Genomic DNA, 17,753 nt, shown 5'->3' on the forward strand with positions numbered 1-17,753 from the left:
GCGTATCTGGAAGGCAGGAAACTGCTGAGCCATGGAACGGTGATAACAGCTTTGCCCAGTTGCCCCCGTGAAGAATTACACTGAAACACAGCATGTCTTTAACCTCACAGATAAACTTAAAACAATGTCTACAGTAGCGTATGTTTGATCAGGGAACCCAATCACGCCCAGGAAAATTGGTTCAATTCTAAATTAAACAGAGAATCTGCAAGAACCCACATAATGGGATAAGATGGGATATATTATAAAGCTTACATGGTGCTGTCCCCCAGCTCTTCGTACAGGTTGTTAGTGGCAGCGACCGCTGATTTGCCAGTAAGGAGGGCCATTTGGATCTGAGCAGTTTTAGCACACTCCGCCTGTCTCCTTTAGTAGTACCATGGAGAGAAATTCAACCAAGTTACGTTAAGTTACAGCATCAGCATATTCTGCTACATTATAAATGCACACATAAATAAATATCTTGGTACACAGTGGCACCACAATATACTCAAAGAAACCAATTTTTGCCGGCACATTTCTTATTTATTGCCTCTGACTGCAGTGTATAAAAACAGGTTATGCACACTTCCCTGATCCCAATCATTGGCTTTGAAAACATGTTCGAGTCACTCAACCATCACAAAAATACACATTAGGCATGGCAAAATGTCTTGGAATTGCACAAAAATCATAATTTTCACTGCAAACCATGACAAAATGTGTAGAATTGCAGGAAATAAGCTTTAAACCTGCAACATTTTCTCTCCGCCAACAAGAGGGGAGTGAACCGTTTGTTTCATGAACAGTGCTTGCGCACGCACAGGGGGGGTGTGGGATGTTCCCCAATGCTGGAAGGGGGGCCTGAGTCAAAGAGTTTTGGAACCCCTGTTCTAGTCAAGGCCTATGCTATATAACTACTGCTGTACACACCTTTTCTATTCATATACTTCCCATAATATCTATACACAACATCATATATAGATACACTACCAGTCAAAAGTTTGGACACTCCTACTCATTCAAGGGTTTTTCTTTATATTAACTATTTTTTACATTGTAGAATAATAGTGAAGACATCAAAACTATGAAATAAAACATATGGAATGATGTAGTAACAAAAAAAAGTGTTAAACAAATCAAAATATATTTTATATTTGAGATTCTTCAAATAACCACCCTTTGCCTTGATGACAGCTTTGCACACTCTTGATTCCATATGTGTTATTTCATAGTTTTGATGTCTTCACTATTATTCTACAACGTAGGTGTGTCCAAACTTTTGACTGGCACTGTATATATATGAATGGATTTTTATTTGGATTTCATGTAATGGACATACACAAAATTGTCCTAATTGGTGAAGTGAAATGAAAAAAATAACTTGTTTCAAAAAATTCTAAAAAATAAATAATGGAAAAGTGGTACATGCATATGTATTCACCCCCTTTGCAATGTAGCCCCTAAATAAGATCTGGTGCAACTATTACCTTCCGAAGTCACATAATTAGTTAATTAAAGTCCACCTGTGTGCAATCTAAGTGTCACATGATCTCAGTATATATACACCTGTTCTGAAAGGCCCCAGAGTCTGCAACACCACTAAGCAAGGGTCACCACCAAGCAAGCGACACCATGACCAAGGAGCTCTCTAAACAGGTCAGGGACAAAGTTGTAGAGAAGTACAGATCAGGGTTGGGTTATAAAAAAATATCAGAAACTTTGAACATCACACGGAGCACAATTAAATCCATTATTAAAAAATGGAAAGAATATGGCACCACAACAAACCTGCCAAGAGAGGGCCGCCCACCAAAACTCACGAACCAGGCAAGGAGGGCATTAATCAGAGAGGCAACAAAGAGACCAAAGATAACCCTGAAGGAGCTGCAAAGCTTCACAGCGGAGATTGAAGTATCTGTCCATAGGACCACTTTAAGCCGTACACTCCACAGAGCTGGGCTTTACGGAAGAGTGGCCAGAAAAAAGACATTGCTTGTGGGAGACTCCCCAAACATATGGAAAAAGGTACTCTGGTCAGATGAGACTAAAATTTAGCTTTTTGGCCATCAAGGAAAACACTATGTCTGGCGCAAACCCAACACCTCTCATAACCCCGAGAACACCATCCCCACAGAGAAGCATGGTGGTGGCAGCATCATGCTGTGGAGATGTTTTTCATCGGTAGGGACTGGGATACTGGTCAGAATTGTAGGAATGATGGATGGCGCTAAATACAGGGAAATTCTTGAGGGAAACCTGTTTCAGTCTTCCAGAGATTTAAAACTTGGACGGAGGTTCACCTTCCAGCAGGACAATGACCCTAAGCATACTGCTAAAGCAACACTTGAGTGGTTTAAGGGGAAACATTTAAATGTCTTGGAATGGCCTAGTCAAAACCCAGACCTCAATCCAATTGAGAATCTGTGGTATGACTTAAAGATTGCTGTACACCAGCGGAACCCATCCAACTTGAAGGAGCTGGAGCAGTTTTGCCTTGAAGAATGGGCAAAAATCCCAGTGGCTAGATGAGGTAAGCTTATAGAGACATACCCCAAGAGACTTGCAGCTGTAATTGCTGCAAAAGGTGGCTCTACAAAGTATTGACTTTGGGGGGGGTGAATAGTTATGCACGCTCAATTTTTCAGTTTTTTTGTCTTATTTCTTGTTTGTTTCACAATAAAAAATATTTTGCATCTTCAAAGTGGTAGGCATGTTGTGTAAATCAAATGATACAACCCCCCAAAAAATCAATTTTAATTCCAGGTTGTAAGGCAACAATACAGTGGCTTTCATATTTATATTCCGGACTCTGACATTGCTCACTCTAATATTTATATATTTCTTATATTGCTTTAGTTATATTGCTCGTTCTAATATTTATATATTTGTGATTTGCATGTATTGTTTTGTGTTGTCAGGTATTACTGCACTGTTGGAGCTAGGAACATAAGCATTTCGCTACACCCACGATAACATCTGCTAAATACAGTGGGGGAAAAAAGTATTTAGTCAGCCACCAATTGTGCAAGTTCTCCCACTTAAAAAGATGAGAGAGGCCTGTAATTTTCATCATAGGTACACGTCAACTATGACAGACAAAATGAGAAAAAAATTCCTGAAAATCACGTTGTAGGATTTTTAATGAATTTACTTGCAAATTATGGTGGAAAATAAGTATTTGGTCAATAACAAAAGTTTCTCAATACTTTGTTATATACCCTTTGTTGGCAATGACACAGGTCAAACGTTTTCTGTAAGTCTTCACAAGGTTTTCACACACTGTTGCTGGTATTTTGGCCCATTCCTCCATGCAGATCTCCTCTAGAGCAGTGATGTTTTGGGGCTGTCGCTGGGCAACACAGACTTTCAACTCCCTCCAAAGATTTTAATAATATTTTCTATGGGGTTGAGATCTGGAGACTCGCTAGGCCACACAGGAACTTGAAATGCTTCTTACGAAGCCACTCCTTCGTTGCCCGGGCGGTGTGTTTGGGATCATTGTCATGCTGAAAGACCCAGCCACGTTTCATCTTCAATGCCCTTGCTGATGGAAGGAGGTTTTCACTCAAAATCTCACGATACATGGCCCCATTCATTCTTTCCTTTACACGGATCAGTCGTCCTGGTCCCTTTGCAGAAAAACAGCACCAAAGCATGATGTTTCCACCCCCATGCTTCACAGTAGGTATGGTGTTCTTTGGATGCAACTCAGCATTCTTTGTCCTCCAAACACGACGAGTTGAGTTTTTATAAAAAAGTTATATTTTGGTTTCATCTGACCATATGACATTCTCCCAATCCTCTTCTGGATCATCCAAATGCACTCTAGCAAACTTCAGACGGGCCTGGACATGTACTGGCTTAAGCAGGGGGACACGTCTGGCACTGCAGGATTTGAGTCCCTGGCGGCGTAGTGTGTTACTGATGGTAGGCTTTGTTACTTTGGTCCCAGCTCTCTGCAGGTCATTCACTAGGTCCCCCCGTGTGGTTCTGGGATTTTTGCTCACCTTTCTTGTAATCATTTTGACCCCACGGGGTGAGATCTTGCATGGAGCCCCAGATCGAGGGAGATTATCAGTGGTCTTGTATGTCTTCCATTTCCTAATAATTGCTCCCACAGTTGATTTCTTCAAACCAAGCTGCTTACCTATTGCAGATTCAGTCTTCCCAGCCTGGTGCAGGTCTACAATTTTGTTTCTGGTGTCCTTTGACAGCTCTTTGGTCTTGGCCATAGTGGAGTTAAGAGTGTGACTGTTTGAGGTTGTGGACAGGTGTCTTTTATACTGATAACAAGTTCAAACAGGTGCCATTAATACAGGTAACGAGTGGAGGACAGAGGAGCCTCTTAAAGAAGAAATTACAGGTCTGTGAGAGCCAGAAATCTTGCTTGTTTGAAGGTGACCAAATACTTATTTTCCACCATAATTTGCAAATAAATTCATAAAAAATCCTACAATGTGATATTCTGGAGAAAAAATCTCAATTTGTCTGTCATAGTTGACGTGTAGCTATGATGAAAATTACAGGCCTCTCTCATCTTTTTAAGTGGGAGAACTTGCACAATTGGTGGCTGACTAAATACTTTTTTTCCACACTGTATATAAGGTCTCACAGTTGACAGTGCATGTCAGAGCAAAAACCAAGCTATGCGGTCGAAGGAATTGTCCTTAGAGCTCCGAGAAAGGATTGTGTTGAGGCACAGATCTGGGAAAGGGTACCAAAACATTTCTGCAGCATGGAAGATCTCCAAGAACACAGTGGCATCCATCATTCTTAAATGGAAGAAGTTGGAACCACCAAGACTCTTCCTAGAGCTGGCCACCTGGCCAAACTGAACAATCGGGGGAGAAGGGCTTAGGTCAGGGAGGTGACCAAGAACCCGATGGTCACTCTGACAGAGCTCCAGAGTTCCTCTGTGGAGATGAGAGAACCTTCCAGAAGGACAACCATTTCTGCAGCACTCCACCAATCAGGCCTTTATGGTAGAGTGGCCAGACGGAAGCCAAAAGGCACCTAAAGACTCTCAGAGAAACAAGATTCTCTGGTCTGATGAAACCAAGATTGAACTCTTTGGCCTGAATGCCAAGCGTCACATCTGGAGGAAACCTGGCACCATCCCTACGGTGAAGCATGGTGGTGGCAGCATCATGCTGTGGGGATGTCTTTCAGCGGCAGGGACTGGGAGACAAGTCAGGAACGAGGGAAAAATGAACGGAGCAAAGTACAGTGAGATCCTTGATGAAAACCTAACCCAGAGTGCTCAGGACCTCAGACTGGGGTGAAGGTTTACCTTCCAATAGAACAACGACCCTAAGCACACAGCCAAGACAACGCAGGAGTGGCTTCGGGACAAGTCTCTGAGTGGCCCAGACAGAGCCCGGACTTGAACCCGATCAAACATCTGTGGTGAGACCTGAAAATAGCTGTACATCGACGCTCCCAATCCAACCTGACAGAGCTTGAGAGGATCTGCAGAGAAGAATGGGAGAAACTTCCCAAATACAGATGTGCCAAGCTTGTAGCGTCATACCCAAGAAGACTCGAGGCTGTAATCGCTGCCAAAGGTGCTTCAACAATGTACTGAGTAAAGGGTCTGAATACTTATGTAAATTTGATATTTCCGTTTTTTATTTGTAATCAAACGTAACAAAATGTGGAAAAATTCAAGGAGTCTGAAGACTTTCTAAATGCACTGTATATCATTTTTATTCCGGAATCGGACATTGCTCATTCTGATATTTCTTAATTATTTAATTATTATATATTATTATATTTTTGGGATTTGTGTGTATTGTTTTGTATTTAGGTATTACTGCACTGTTGGAGCTAGAAACATAAGCATTTCATAACATAAACATAAGCATTTCGCTGCACCTGTGATAACATCTGCAAAATATTTGTACGCGACCAAGAACATTTGATTTGATTTGACCTACTGTACATGGCCCTGGTCAGTTTCACCCCTGCACTACAGTACTCCACCCTCTGGCCAGCTCCACTGTCTGGGCTCAGACACAGGTCGGCATGGCGACAGCAGGCGATTGGCAGACCACAGCGGTCTATCTTTCATGTGTGTATAGTGGCTGTGCATGCTCTCTCTCTCTCTCTCTCTCTCTCTCTCTCTCTCTGTTTATCTGTCTCTCTCCCTCTCTTTCTCTCTGTCTGTATCTGTTTGTCTCTTTCTCTCTCTCTTTCATCTCTTTCCTTCTCTCTGTTTGTCTGTCTGTCTGTTCCCTCTCTCCCCCCTCCCCCCTCTATCTCCCAGTCCACTGCAGCTCAATGGAGCGCGGGCGGTGTGACAGGCCAGGCCAGGCTGGGTCCGGGCGGCTGGGGCTGTTCCCAGGGCTGCAGCGGTGATGGTGTCTGTGAGATCAAACAGGTGGCCCTGACAGTGGTGAGAAGCCAGGAAAATTAGGAGAGAGCTGAGCAGATCTATTACCAGAGAGAAACAAGACAGCGTGTAGAGTGTCTGCTGCCTGCCTCCCTCCCTGTCTGCCTCCCTGCCTGCCTCCCTGCCTGCCTCCCTGCCTGCCTCCCTGCCTGCCTCCCTGCCTGCCTCCCTCCCTGCCTGCCTCCCTCCCTGCCTCCCTGCCTGCCTCCCTGCCTCCCTGCCTCCCTGCCTGCCTCCCTGCCTGCTGCAACAACAACAACAAGAAAAGGAAGCCTTTGCCTTTTAACTCCACTGACTGGGGCCAGGATAAGTAATATTGTTTTGGTGTGTCGGCTGGGCTTGGTGCTATATAGAACCTTTATTAATGGTTCTTTGTAGAACCTTAGGAAAATGTTCTTTATAGCACCATAACGATTCCATTTAGAACCTTATGAGCATGGTTCTTTATAAAACCTTCAAAAAAGGGTTCTATATAGCACCAAAAATGAATGCACTATGGTTACAAGCCAAATAACCCTTATTTGGCACTATATAGAACCTTTTTTTAGTGTGTAGGCCTTGACAACTGAGAGGAGGCCTCAAACCTTTCATTTATCTCAGGGAAAATAAGAATACACAATTTAGGGTCCTGGTTGGCTCCACTGATGAAACAGTAATTTAACCTATTCTTTGATGTTTTCTTCATTCATTACCTTGGCTGTAGTTGAACTGACTGACTGAACTGACTGACTGAAGTATCCGAGGCCATCTTTTTGTGTTGTTGTCTAATTAACTGTAATTGCTTATTTTGTAGCCGGGCTTGTATGCACTGCATCGCCTTGTAATAAGATAAATTGTATGGATGGTCTGAGGACTAGTGACGCCAGGGAGAAGACACCCGCTGTCACTCCCCACCATAGAGTGTACATCTGCCGGCAGGAGCCTTGTTATTACGCCCTCAGCTCATTACTGGAGGACCCGCTCCCTTTGAGGAAGATGAATTCATTTTACAGGAAGGAATTTGGTCTCCACGCTGTCAGGCTGAAATATTTCCGAATTGTTTTGTTGACATGTGAATGCGTCTGCTATGTAGACTACAGTTTGCTTTGAGGTTCTTGGGCGCATGTCATATGTTTAAAGGTCCTGGTAATAATAAGGCTTCTTCATACAGTTATACATTTAAACACAGTCTTGACATAACTATTTGATAAAGATTGGATTTAAAGTTAATATTCATAACTGACCATATCCTGAGTGGCACACTGTACATCACACTGATGGTTTAGTTTTAGTTGACGTCATGGTTTAACCCATTACTTTCTCCAGTGACTTATTGCATTATCTCAGAGGTTACTATTCCATCACCATTTACTATTTCAGCCTTTAACCATCCAAAGTATTCTCCTGGAATTCCTTGAATGGCCCTCTGTCAGACATCTCAGTGTGTTGTGGTGGGTGGCAGGGAGCCTCTGACGCAGGGCCAAAGACAGATCTCTCTGGGAGAGGAAAGTAAATTACAGGCCAGCGCAGGCCCTAATGAGGCCCGGGGAGACTGGGTGACCCCCAGCCAGGCTTAAGGTGTATCGCTAGTACTCCATCTTCTGCCCGGGCCGCCGGGGCCGTACAACACAGCGCCGCTCTGCTGGGTGATTCATCATACAGCTGATCTGGAGTCAGCCACTCTAATGACAGGCCTCCCCTCCAGCACTGTTAGCATCTTCCCTCTCCACGCTGCCTGGTGCCAGTAGGTCTGCACCTCTGAACACTGGCTCCAGATCAGGTTTCAGCCCAATGGGAGACACACACTGACACTGCTACTGTAACCTGAGACTGGTAGTCCACCACAGACTGATCAATATGGGACACTACTAAAGGACCTATAAAGGCATTGTGTTTGTGATGCAGTAGGGAGTCTGTATAAAATAACTGAAAATGTATTGGTCAGAGGAGGGTTGCCTGCCATGGTTCTCTATTCCATATATAATGCACTACTTTTGACCAAAGCCCTATGACCCTTTGTCTGGATAACGCATAAGCTGACATACCATTCTGATTCGGTCACGCTATTTCAGTCCAACTGACAGTTATTTATAACCTCTCAGATGTATTATGAGAAAGGTTACTTTCCATGTAATATTTCAAGTTGCACATCCACCAATCATTTTGACCAAAAAGTGGCCTAAATGGTATATGTATTAGTGAAGCCCTAATCCTCTTGTCCAAAGCCATGTCATTATCTAGCCATGAATCTCCATCTTGTCTCCTCAAACACTTGAGGATGTCTGCTCTGCTTCCAACATTCCTGGAGTGGCTACTGCAGTAAGGAATCATCAAATTACTCCACAAAGGTGGCTGTATTTCCAGTACGGCTGGATTGTCGAAGATAACACACACTTTGGATTTCCATGGAACTTGGACGGTCGTTTGACCACTGTCAAACTGACAGGATCTCTTGATGGTGGATGACGACCTAAATATGAATAAACATTTTACTTTATGTACAGTAAATAAAAAATCGTAATCTATAAAGGCCTATGGGTCCGACTAATTTAAAGTGTCCTCTCAAGTCTCTAGACGGACCAGGGTTTGGGGCCAGTCTGAGCCGCCTTAGAGAGGATTAAAAGAGAGCCTCACCTTGTTGTATTTCCCCTCTCCAGTCCTCCTCAGGATTCCTCTTATATTCATCAGAAGAGGGCTTGAGAACCTCTGGCTTTACAGGCAGCCAGGAGTGGAGCCAGCAGGCCTAGTCTGCTCAGGTCACATCTGCACTAAGCTTCATGACATTTCATTAGTTGTCCCATCCACACATCCTAATCCCCATTTTTTTAGAGAGGTTCTCCGGAGCGGAGAACCCTGCAAATTAGCAAGAGGCACCAACAAGTAAGTGCACTGGCAGACTGGAGGTCCAGCCTGGTCTCATAGACTAGACGTAACATAGTAAATGTAAAAGTAGGTTGGTTGGTCGGGGTGGATGAGTAGGCATATAACGCAAATGTGTTCGAATCTCATCACTGACAACTTTAGCATTTGAGCTAATTAGAAACTATGCAACTACTTACACAATTTTAGCTACATTCAAACTACTTAACATGTTAGCTAACCCTTCCCCTAACCCTAACCTTAACCCTTTGACCGAACTCATAACCCTAACCTTAACCCTTAACCCCTAACCCCTAGCCTAGCTAACGTTAGCCACCTAGCTAACGTTGGTGACAACATGTTGGAATTCGTAAACATATCATACGAATTGTAATTCATAACATATCATACAAAATGGATGATAGACATCCACAAATTAATACATACCAATACGAAACGTAACATATCATACTAATGGGAGTGTCCTGGATTTACGTTTACTATCCCGGCTTTACATCTACCCCTGAGTATAGGCTTGGAGGTCAGGAGACTAATGTATGGACTCTTTCCTCTAAGCTCCTGTCTCTGTCCTCTGATAGGGGAACATGTGATATCAATTATCATTACCATTGTAGGGGTTTTTGTCGGGAGCCCTGTTTTCGATCATTAAATTATTATCCTCTTGCTGTGTCTTTTAAGTATCACAGATTGCCTCCTCGGCTATCAGACATTGTTATCTTTCAAAGGAAGAACTTTTCTCCTCTGAGTGAATCCAGTTGTCTCTCGCAGCAGCATTACTGCTAGTGTAGACTAGGAAGTTAATTTAAGGTTTAAAGGCATCAGAGACTTCCTCTTCGCAATCCTTTAAAAGGCCATTGAAGACCCATTTTTCTCCCTTTTTTTTCTGAAAGTATTTTTTCGCCTCATCCTAAATGTCAAGCTGCTCCAAACATGGTTATATGACTGGTCATGGAGAATTTGTTTAGATTAGTTTCTTCCTCAAATTCTGCTTTGCACTTTGGTTCCATAACAAGAGTGCATTTTTAAATATTTGGTGGATTTACTTAATACATATTTGAAAATAATTGACATTTTATTAGCATGAAAAAATACATATCGACTGCATATCGACTGCATGTAAGTGATGTTCTCTGGGTGTGCGCTAGCTCATGCTTTTTAATCGACTGCATGTGAGTCAGCATTTGTTGTACTCAAATATGTGAACAGAAGTTCATACACTGAGGGAATATATAGTAGGCCTACATTGTGTCTGTTCCCCTGGCTGTTGTGATGAAGGAATAGTCTGGAGACCTTGGTCAACAGGGTCCAGTGCCCAGTTTAAAACCTCATTTAGATGTCAGGTTTAATAAACAAACAGAAATGTTCGCACTAAATGAATGTCAGAATGTACGTTTACACAGGTGGATGTTTGCTGAAAACTGACAACCAGCCACTTTTACGTGAGTGTTTTCACCTTAGGGGAAACAAAGAACAGCCTTCATCTCTGCTGCTGAGGACACTGCGCCAATTCAAATCAATCCACCTTTATTTAAACAGGTACGTTAAAAGACACACACACACTGACAGACTGCCAGTGGATGCCATAGTGACCACAAGCTGCTGAGTAAGTGTGCGAATATCATTGGTTGGGTTGCTGGGGTGGCTTTGTGGGTTGTGGATGGTGTGTTCTCTCTGTGGCTGCCACAAGTGTTATCCTCCCCTCCTCTTCCAGTCCTCCCAAGAGTCTCTGAAACCTCTCTATGGCCCTCTTATTGCCACTTAAGCGCTATTCCTTTATTACCCAGAGGCTTGTATACTGGACTGATGATGAAGTGATGATGGGGGATGGCTCAAACCAGAGGGAATGTGTCTAGAGTTTCCTTGGCACGCCGCGCATGGAAAGTTGAGGTGATTTGTTTCAGAAACCCCTTCATCAATCACATTTATAATGACCCATTGCAATCCAACTGTGAAGACATGGTGAAAAAAACTCAAGGTGCTTATGTCATGTGTTTAACTCTAGGTGACTTCAAAGCTTTTTGCTTCTATAATGTAAATTCCTTTAAGCCAAGTGGTTCATTGCTGGAGCCTGGACTACTGATGTGCCTGGAATGACATTGGGCTCCCAAGTAGCGCAGTGGTCTAAGGCACTGCATCTCAGCGCTTGAGGCGTCACTACAGACCCCCTGGTTCGATTCCAGGCTGTATCACAACCGGCCGTGATTGGGAGTTCCATAGGGCGGCGCACAATTGGCCCAGTGTCGTCCGGGTTTGGCCAGTATAGGCCGTCATTGTAAATAACAATTTGTTCTTAACTGACTTGCCTTGTAAGAAAAATGTCAGTCAGCCATGGAATGTATATAAAGGCACTACACTCCAGGCACTGGTTTTGTCACTGTGCTATACAGGATGGTAGAGAATACTTAGCGAAGTGGTACTTTGACCATCTGGATCGTGGAATGCTAATAGTAGTCAGTATATCAGTTGGCGAGTGATGTCCCACTCTTATCGCTCTCTCTGGATAAAATAACAAAGCAAAATGCTGATGTTTGTGGTCTTCATCTCAGAATAATCACGGTAAATAGCTTTGGTATTTGGAATTGTTTGTCTGGACTGTAACTTCTCAGAAATGTCTGTGTAAAAGAAATGACCCAATTACTAACTTGGCTCTGCACTGTTGTTCACAATGGACGTTTCTTGTCTTCTTCCCTTAGTAAGTAAAAAGCCTCTTAGTAAACATGTTTATTTGGATGGGAAGCACCTGTGGGCCAGGGACGGCGATTAGGAGCTGTCTCAGACTCCAAAGGCGGTTGTTTTTACCTGATAGGTAATGCTCTGTGTTATTAAGAGGACTTCCTTCACCTGCACGCAGGCTCCACTCAACGTGTCAACACCGCACAGCACGGCTAGCCATTCCTGTCAAGTTAATCAGTAGGGTCTACTCTACTCTCCAAGGGTTGTTATGGACACGGTCTAGCACGGCACCTCTTATCATGCCGTAGAGGCTGGGGGGACAAAACAACACACAAAACATTCTTCCACACATTCTTTTGCTAAACACATTATTTGGTTTCAGCCCTCGCTGTGAAAAGATTTGTATGTGTGCCCTATCAAGATAAATAATATTTATGGTTGTGTGCTATGCATGGTTTTCATCAAAATCGCTCTTGTGCTTTTGGTGAACTTTCTGAGCTGTGGCAAACCACACGCCTAAGGCTAAGCTCCCACAAACGGAGCTGAAACCAAGGTATTGGCAGGAGAGGTAACGAGAGTGGTATGTTTGTAATTGCGCTAAAAAAGACTGTCATTTAGTGTCACATCAGTTAGGGTCTTGTATGAGGAGACCACAGGCACAGTTTGTCAGGTTTTTATACGCAGGAAGAACATACCTCTTACTCAGCAGTTGTGTGTCTGCGGTATTAATGTCACTATTTATCCCTATTAAAGATGTAATCTTTATGCAACTTCAATTAATCAATACAGTCAGCTCCAGGATACATGGTTATTTGATTATTTATACTAGGCTTCTGTATTTATATCCACCTCCACAGTGGTCCTCTGTAGCTCAGTTGGTAGGGCATTCTTTGGTGTTTGCAAGGCCACGATAGTGGGTTTGATTCCTGGGACCACCCACACGTAAAATGTATGCACGCATGACTGTGAGTCACTTTGGATAAAAGTGTCTGCTAAATGGAATATCATTGTATACAGTATATTACATCCTCTGACTGTATTGTGACAAAGGTTACTTCTTCGTAATACTGACAAGTTCAGGTCTGTCTGACAAGTGTTTCCATCTAAACAGTTTAAACAGCACATTCCTGTGAGCATGAAAGCCAGTTCTTTAATCTATGAGATTTAATCAATACATTATTTTATTTTGTAATTCTGCAGTGGTGTGCCAGAGATGGATAGGCAGATAGCACCAGAATCAGTCACTTATCAAATAGACAGTAGTCTCTGGTCAAGTTGTCCAGTTTTTTACCTGTAAAATCATTTATATATTTGGAACATATATAGTTGATACAGAAAAATAGGCTATATTTAAAAGAGAGAGAGAGAGAGAGAGAGAGAGAGAGAGGACCCTTGAAAAGAAGTCACCCACATTTTGAGTCAATGACTTGAGACTGATGGCCTAATTGTCAGTTGTTTTTTTTACTGCCCCGTATTCAAAAGATTAGCCAGCTGGCTCTGGCTGGTTCTGGAGCTGGATTTTGTCATAAGCATTGATTTAGGGAAAACTTCGCCACAGATGGAAACCACTGGCCTATCTTTGACTTTGCCATCTATTGCTATCTCCAAAGTTTTTTCATCTTCCATAAATTGCGGCCTCGAATCCGCCATAGAAATTAGAAAGAATAAGATGAAGCTTCGGTAATATGAATAACTATTGAAAGATAGCTGATATGTGTTTTTTCTACATTGTAATGGACACGGTGCAACCGTTGGTAGGCTGCTGGAAAGCTTTGGCTGCGGTACTGCAAAGCCAAGTCAGCCCGTGCTCATGGTTTTCACAGGGGAAGTGAAATGATAGGCTAGAATGACTTTGCTCATGATCATGCACGCCGCAAATGACATGTAACTAGAAGTTCCTTGAATTTTCTTTCGCGGTTGCGTTTTCATTATCTGGATAAACACATCTGGATAGACACCAATCAAAGCAGTGGAGCGCATAGTGAAGCAAAACTTTTGTGGTCAAAACCATTCATCTGGGGGCGACGGGGTGAGCGGGTTTTGAAAATGCTATCATATTACGCAATTATACAGTTTATAAAATGGTCATATATATATATTTCTATATATACTAGCTAAAAAATAAGTGAACATTTAGAAATTATCCAATGGATTATGACATTTTTCTGGGGGGAAAAGGTGGCGGTGCAAAAACATATTTTTTATTTGCTCCATGGCTCAGGCAGCCAAGTGGACATAAGGCTGTTTGGTTCAGCTCAGTCACTTTCTGATTAATAAACAATGCCAAGATGGCGGGTGATAACATTCAAATAAAACCCAGCCCTGAAACAAAACACAGGCTGAAAATAATTTGTATGTCATATCATTGGAAAAGACACCGCATTCACACGGATTTGCTGAAGTGGGGGGGGGTTCGGATTTGTTACTTCAAGCCCAAACATATCATACTTTGATTAAGCGATGACTTATTGACTTAAATCGTTGTGCAACATCATGTGTAAGCTCTGGTCAACTAGAAAAAGTGGATTTCTACTGGTGTGGGCGTTTAAAACTTGTAGTGTATTTGAGGTTTAAAAAGGTTTCTGAAGTAATTTCCACTTTGAAATGTCAGACTTGATTTTCTCTTACGAAAAAATGTATCAACCCCTCCAAAAATGTCAATGAATTATAATCCACATAATAATTCACATTTCCTGTTGCTGCAGGATTATTTTCCTGCTGTAGAAAACTTGCTCAAATTAAGATCCTACATCTGTATCATATGAAAACGGAGGATCAAAACATTACAGGAGCGGAACAATCAACGTGTTGGTGATGACACTGTGAAAGGAAAGATCTGTCAACTTAATGGAGGCAATAAATTCTCATTCTGGTTGTGGACAGCAGGTAGCCTAGTGGTTACAAGCACCGGGACAGTAACTGAAAGGTTACTGGTTTGAATCCCTGAGCCGATTAGGTGAAAAATTGGTTGATGTGCCCTTGAGCAAGCCACAACCCCTAGTTCTTCTGGATAACAGTGTCTACTCAAAATTTTCAACATCTCAGATTTATGAAGGTTCTCATTCACATCTGGAAGATTCTTATTCTAGTTTGACAGAGAATTAGAGGCAATCATTCAAAAAATCTTGCACTATTTACATTTCTGAAGTAAATTAAAAACCTAAACCTTGAGGTTGTGACTGTGTTTTTACAGCAGGCCCTGTGCTTTCTGTGTTAATAGTATCTTATCATTAGAGCTGCTGTGTGAGAGTGAGTATTTTCTCACAGCTCACCAGACTGTAAAACCGGGGGTTAATTGATATTGCCTTTGGGTGAAAGGGTCACTTCAAAACATATCCTTTTTGGCAGTTTCAAGTTCTCAGAGATTTGTTTTCTCTTTTAGAGGAAACGGGTAAGTATCCTCAGGTAACGGTGAATGATTTTGCCCCAAGTCTTTTCACATGAATAGGCACCTTGAACATAACCACACTACCTTAGCTGTTGGGGCAGAGACACTCTTTGAAGTCTTGTAATGTGCACCCTCCCTCTTTGCTTTATGTATGGTTGTTTCAAGCACAAAAGAGAAGGGACCCCCTTTTTTTAGTTCATTCATATTTTGAGAGACAATGATTGTAAAGAAAAAACATTTGTATTTGTTAAAGGGTAAAGAAATGTCTGAACTGAGTTGGGTGGAGGAAGTATAGAGCTTTTCTCTCAGCTCTTCCAGTCCTTTCTTCCGTTCCCCATCTTGTTCATCATTGTTACTAGACACCAAAGTGCTAAATGTTGTTTGTCTTCAGATAGTGGCGGACCTGGGAAGGCCCTCCTTTTTGAAGTGTGTCATCGAACTTTAAAGGCTGCCTACTGTTCCTGTTGGCAGACGAAGATCATCTCAGAGCATCTGCTTTAGTTCGACCCATTGACACACATTGTATTCCCGTTTTAAACACCGTGTGCAAATGAGCCGACACAGAGATAGTCATGTGGAAGTACTAGGCCTCTATTAGATCCAACATTGTATTACCCAACGGCTCACACCACCGGACAACAGCCACTGACAACAGAAAATCCAACACATTTACACCTCCGCAAGATCAAAGATTTGTCCTCTTTCTTGTGGATGCCATCACTTAAGCAAATGAGATTGCTTGTAACCCTCTCTTTGTCTGGTGTAAATCAGTCTTTTGTGAAAAACAAATGGGACCGTTATGTGTTTCATGGTAGAAGAGGTGGAATCAAAGGTAAGCGGCCCCAATCCTATTAAGCTCTCTAAACTGTACAAGGCCCAATGGAGACAATTGAAAAAACAGTAAATAGGATTTGGCGGCTTCCCTTTAAAGAGCCATGAGGAGAAATAGATGTGACATAATTGGCCTTAATATTGAACATCAGAAGATTGAGTAATCCAGAGGAATGGCATTTCATGTTTGGGACAGGCGATAGAGATTGGGCTTTTGTACCAAAGTGTTTGGTTAACCCCCAGAAGTATTTTGAGACATAAGGCTACAGTATGCAATGATATCTCACTTCTTTTGACCTACATGAGTTGATGGTGCAAACCAAGAGAAAGACTGTCAACAGGCCTCTTGCAGAGAAATACAGTATGTTGACAGAATTAACCAACTTCACTCAAAGACATGCTACCAAATTATTCAATTGGCTTGAAATGAATTTATGACTTGAAGTGAGCAATTTATGGCCCATCACACATTGACTGAAATAATGTGAGAGTCTTATGGAAAGAAATTGATGAATTTGTGTTTCCTTCCACTTTCTAAGAAGCACAATGTTAATATACTCCAAAGATTTGCTTGGAAAGGGCTCTTAAAATTCTCTTGATGAAGATACATTTACTTTTTCAGTTGCAAATACATAGTGAATCATATTTCCTCATATTGAATATATTTTTGTTTGTTAGTGCGAGTCAGCAGAGTGATTTAAGTGATAAATGTTGTACACGTGATTAATGTCAAATGCAAAACAAGATGGCCGTGACAGAGTTGCAAGAATTATACACTTTCAAAAATGAGAAATGAGAGCAACATTTCTTCCCAAAGAAAATCTGGGCCAATTAAAGTAATGAAACGCAGCAGACATTTTATGCAGGAACTCAAACCAGGAGATTTGTTTATCTTATTTCATTTTTGTCTGGTACTAAAGCTAGACATAACACTGTGTTGTTTTTTAGTGTTTGCTCGGAACTGAAAGGATCTATCTAGAAAGGCTGGTATGTCGGGATGTCCAGAAGGCCCAGTCTGAAGCATGGCCGGTCTGAATCAGATCTTTCTGCAGCTGTAGAGGCCTGGGTTGCCTGGAATACTCAATTATAGTTTTTGAAATTGTCATATAACAGAAAATAAGGAAATCTAATGCTAGCCTATTCAGTGTTTCCCAAACTCGGTCCTCGGGACCCCAAGGGGTGCACATTTAGATTTTTGCCATAGCACTACACAGCTGATTCAAATAATCAACAAATCATCAAGCTTTGATTCATTTTAATCAGCTGTGTAGCGTTAGGGCAAAAAACTAAACATGCACCCCTTGGGGTCCCGAGGACCGAGTTTGGGAAAGGACCGGGTTTGCGAAACACTAGCTTATGTGATTGATGAAATTTAGTGTACGTCTATGCCAGGTGGTGTGGTTCTTTGCGACCAGCAAGCACGCAGAGGTAGGGGCTAAAGTAGTTGGAGGTACGCATGTTGCTAGGCTTCATAATGACCTGTTTTGTATAAACATTGTTTACAAAATGTGTAAAAACCCTTTGGCGACACAAACTTTGGCAGTTTGTTACATTATAAATCTTATTTTTTTGTGGCGCTGGTAAAAAAGCCTGCGGACATATTCCTGTTTTTTCTGGACAGGAGGAATA

Source organism: Coregonus clupeaformis, chromosome 1, assembly GCF_020615455.1.
Source record: "Coregonus clupeaformis isolate EN_2021a chromosome 1, ASM2061545v1, whole genome shotgun sequence".
Taxonomy (NCBI): Eukaryota; Metazoa; Chordata; class Actinopteri; order Salmoniformes; family Salmonidae; genus Coregonus; species Coregonus clupeaformis.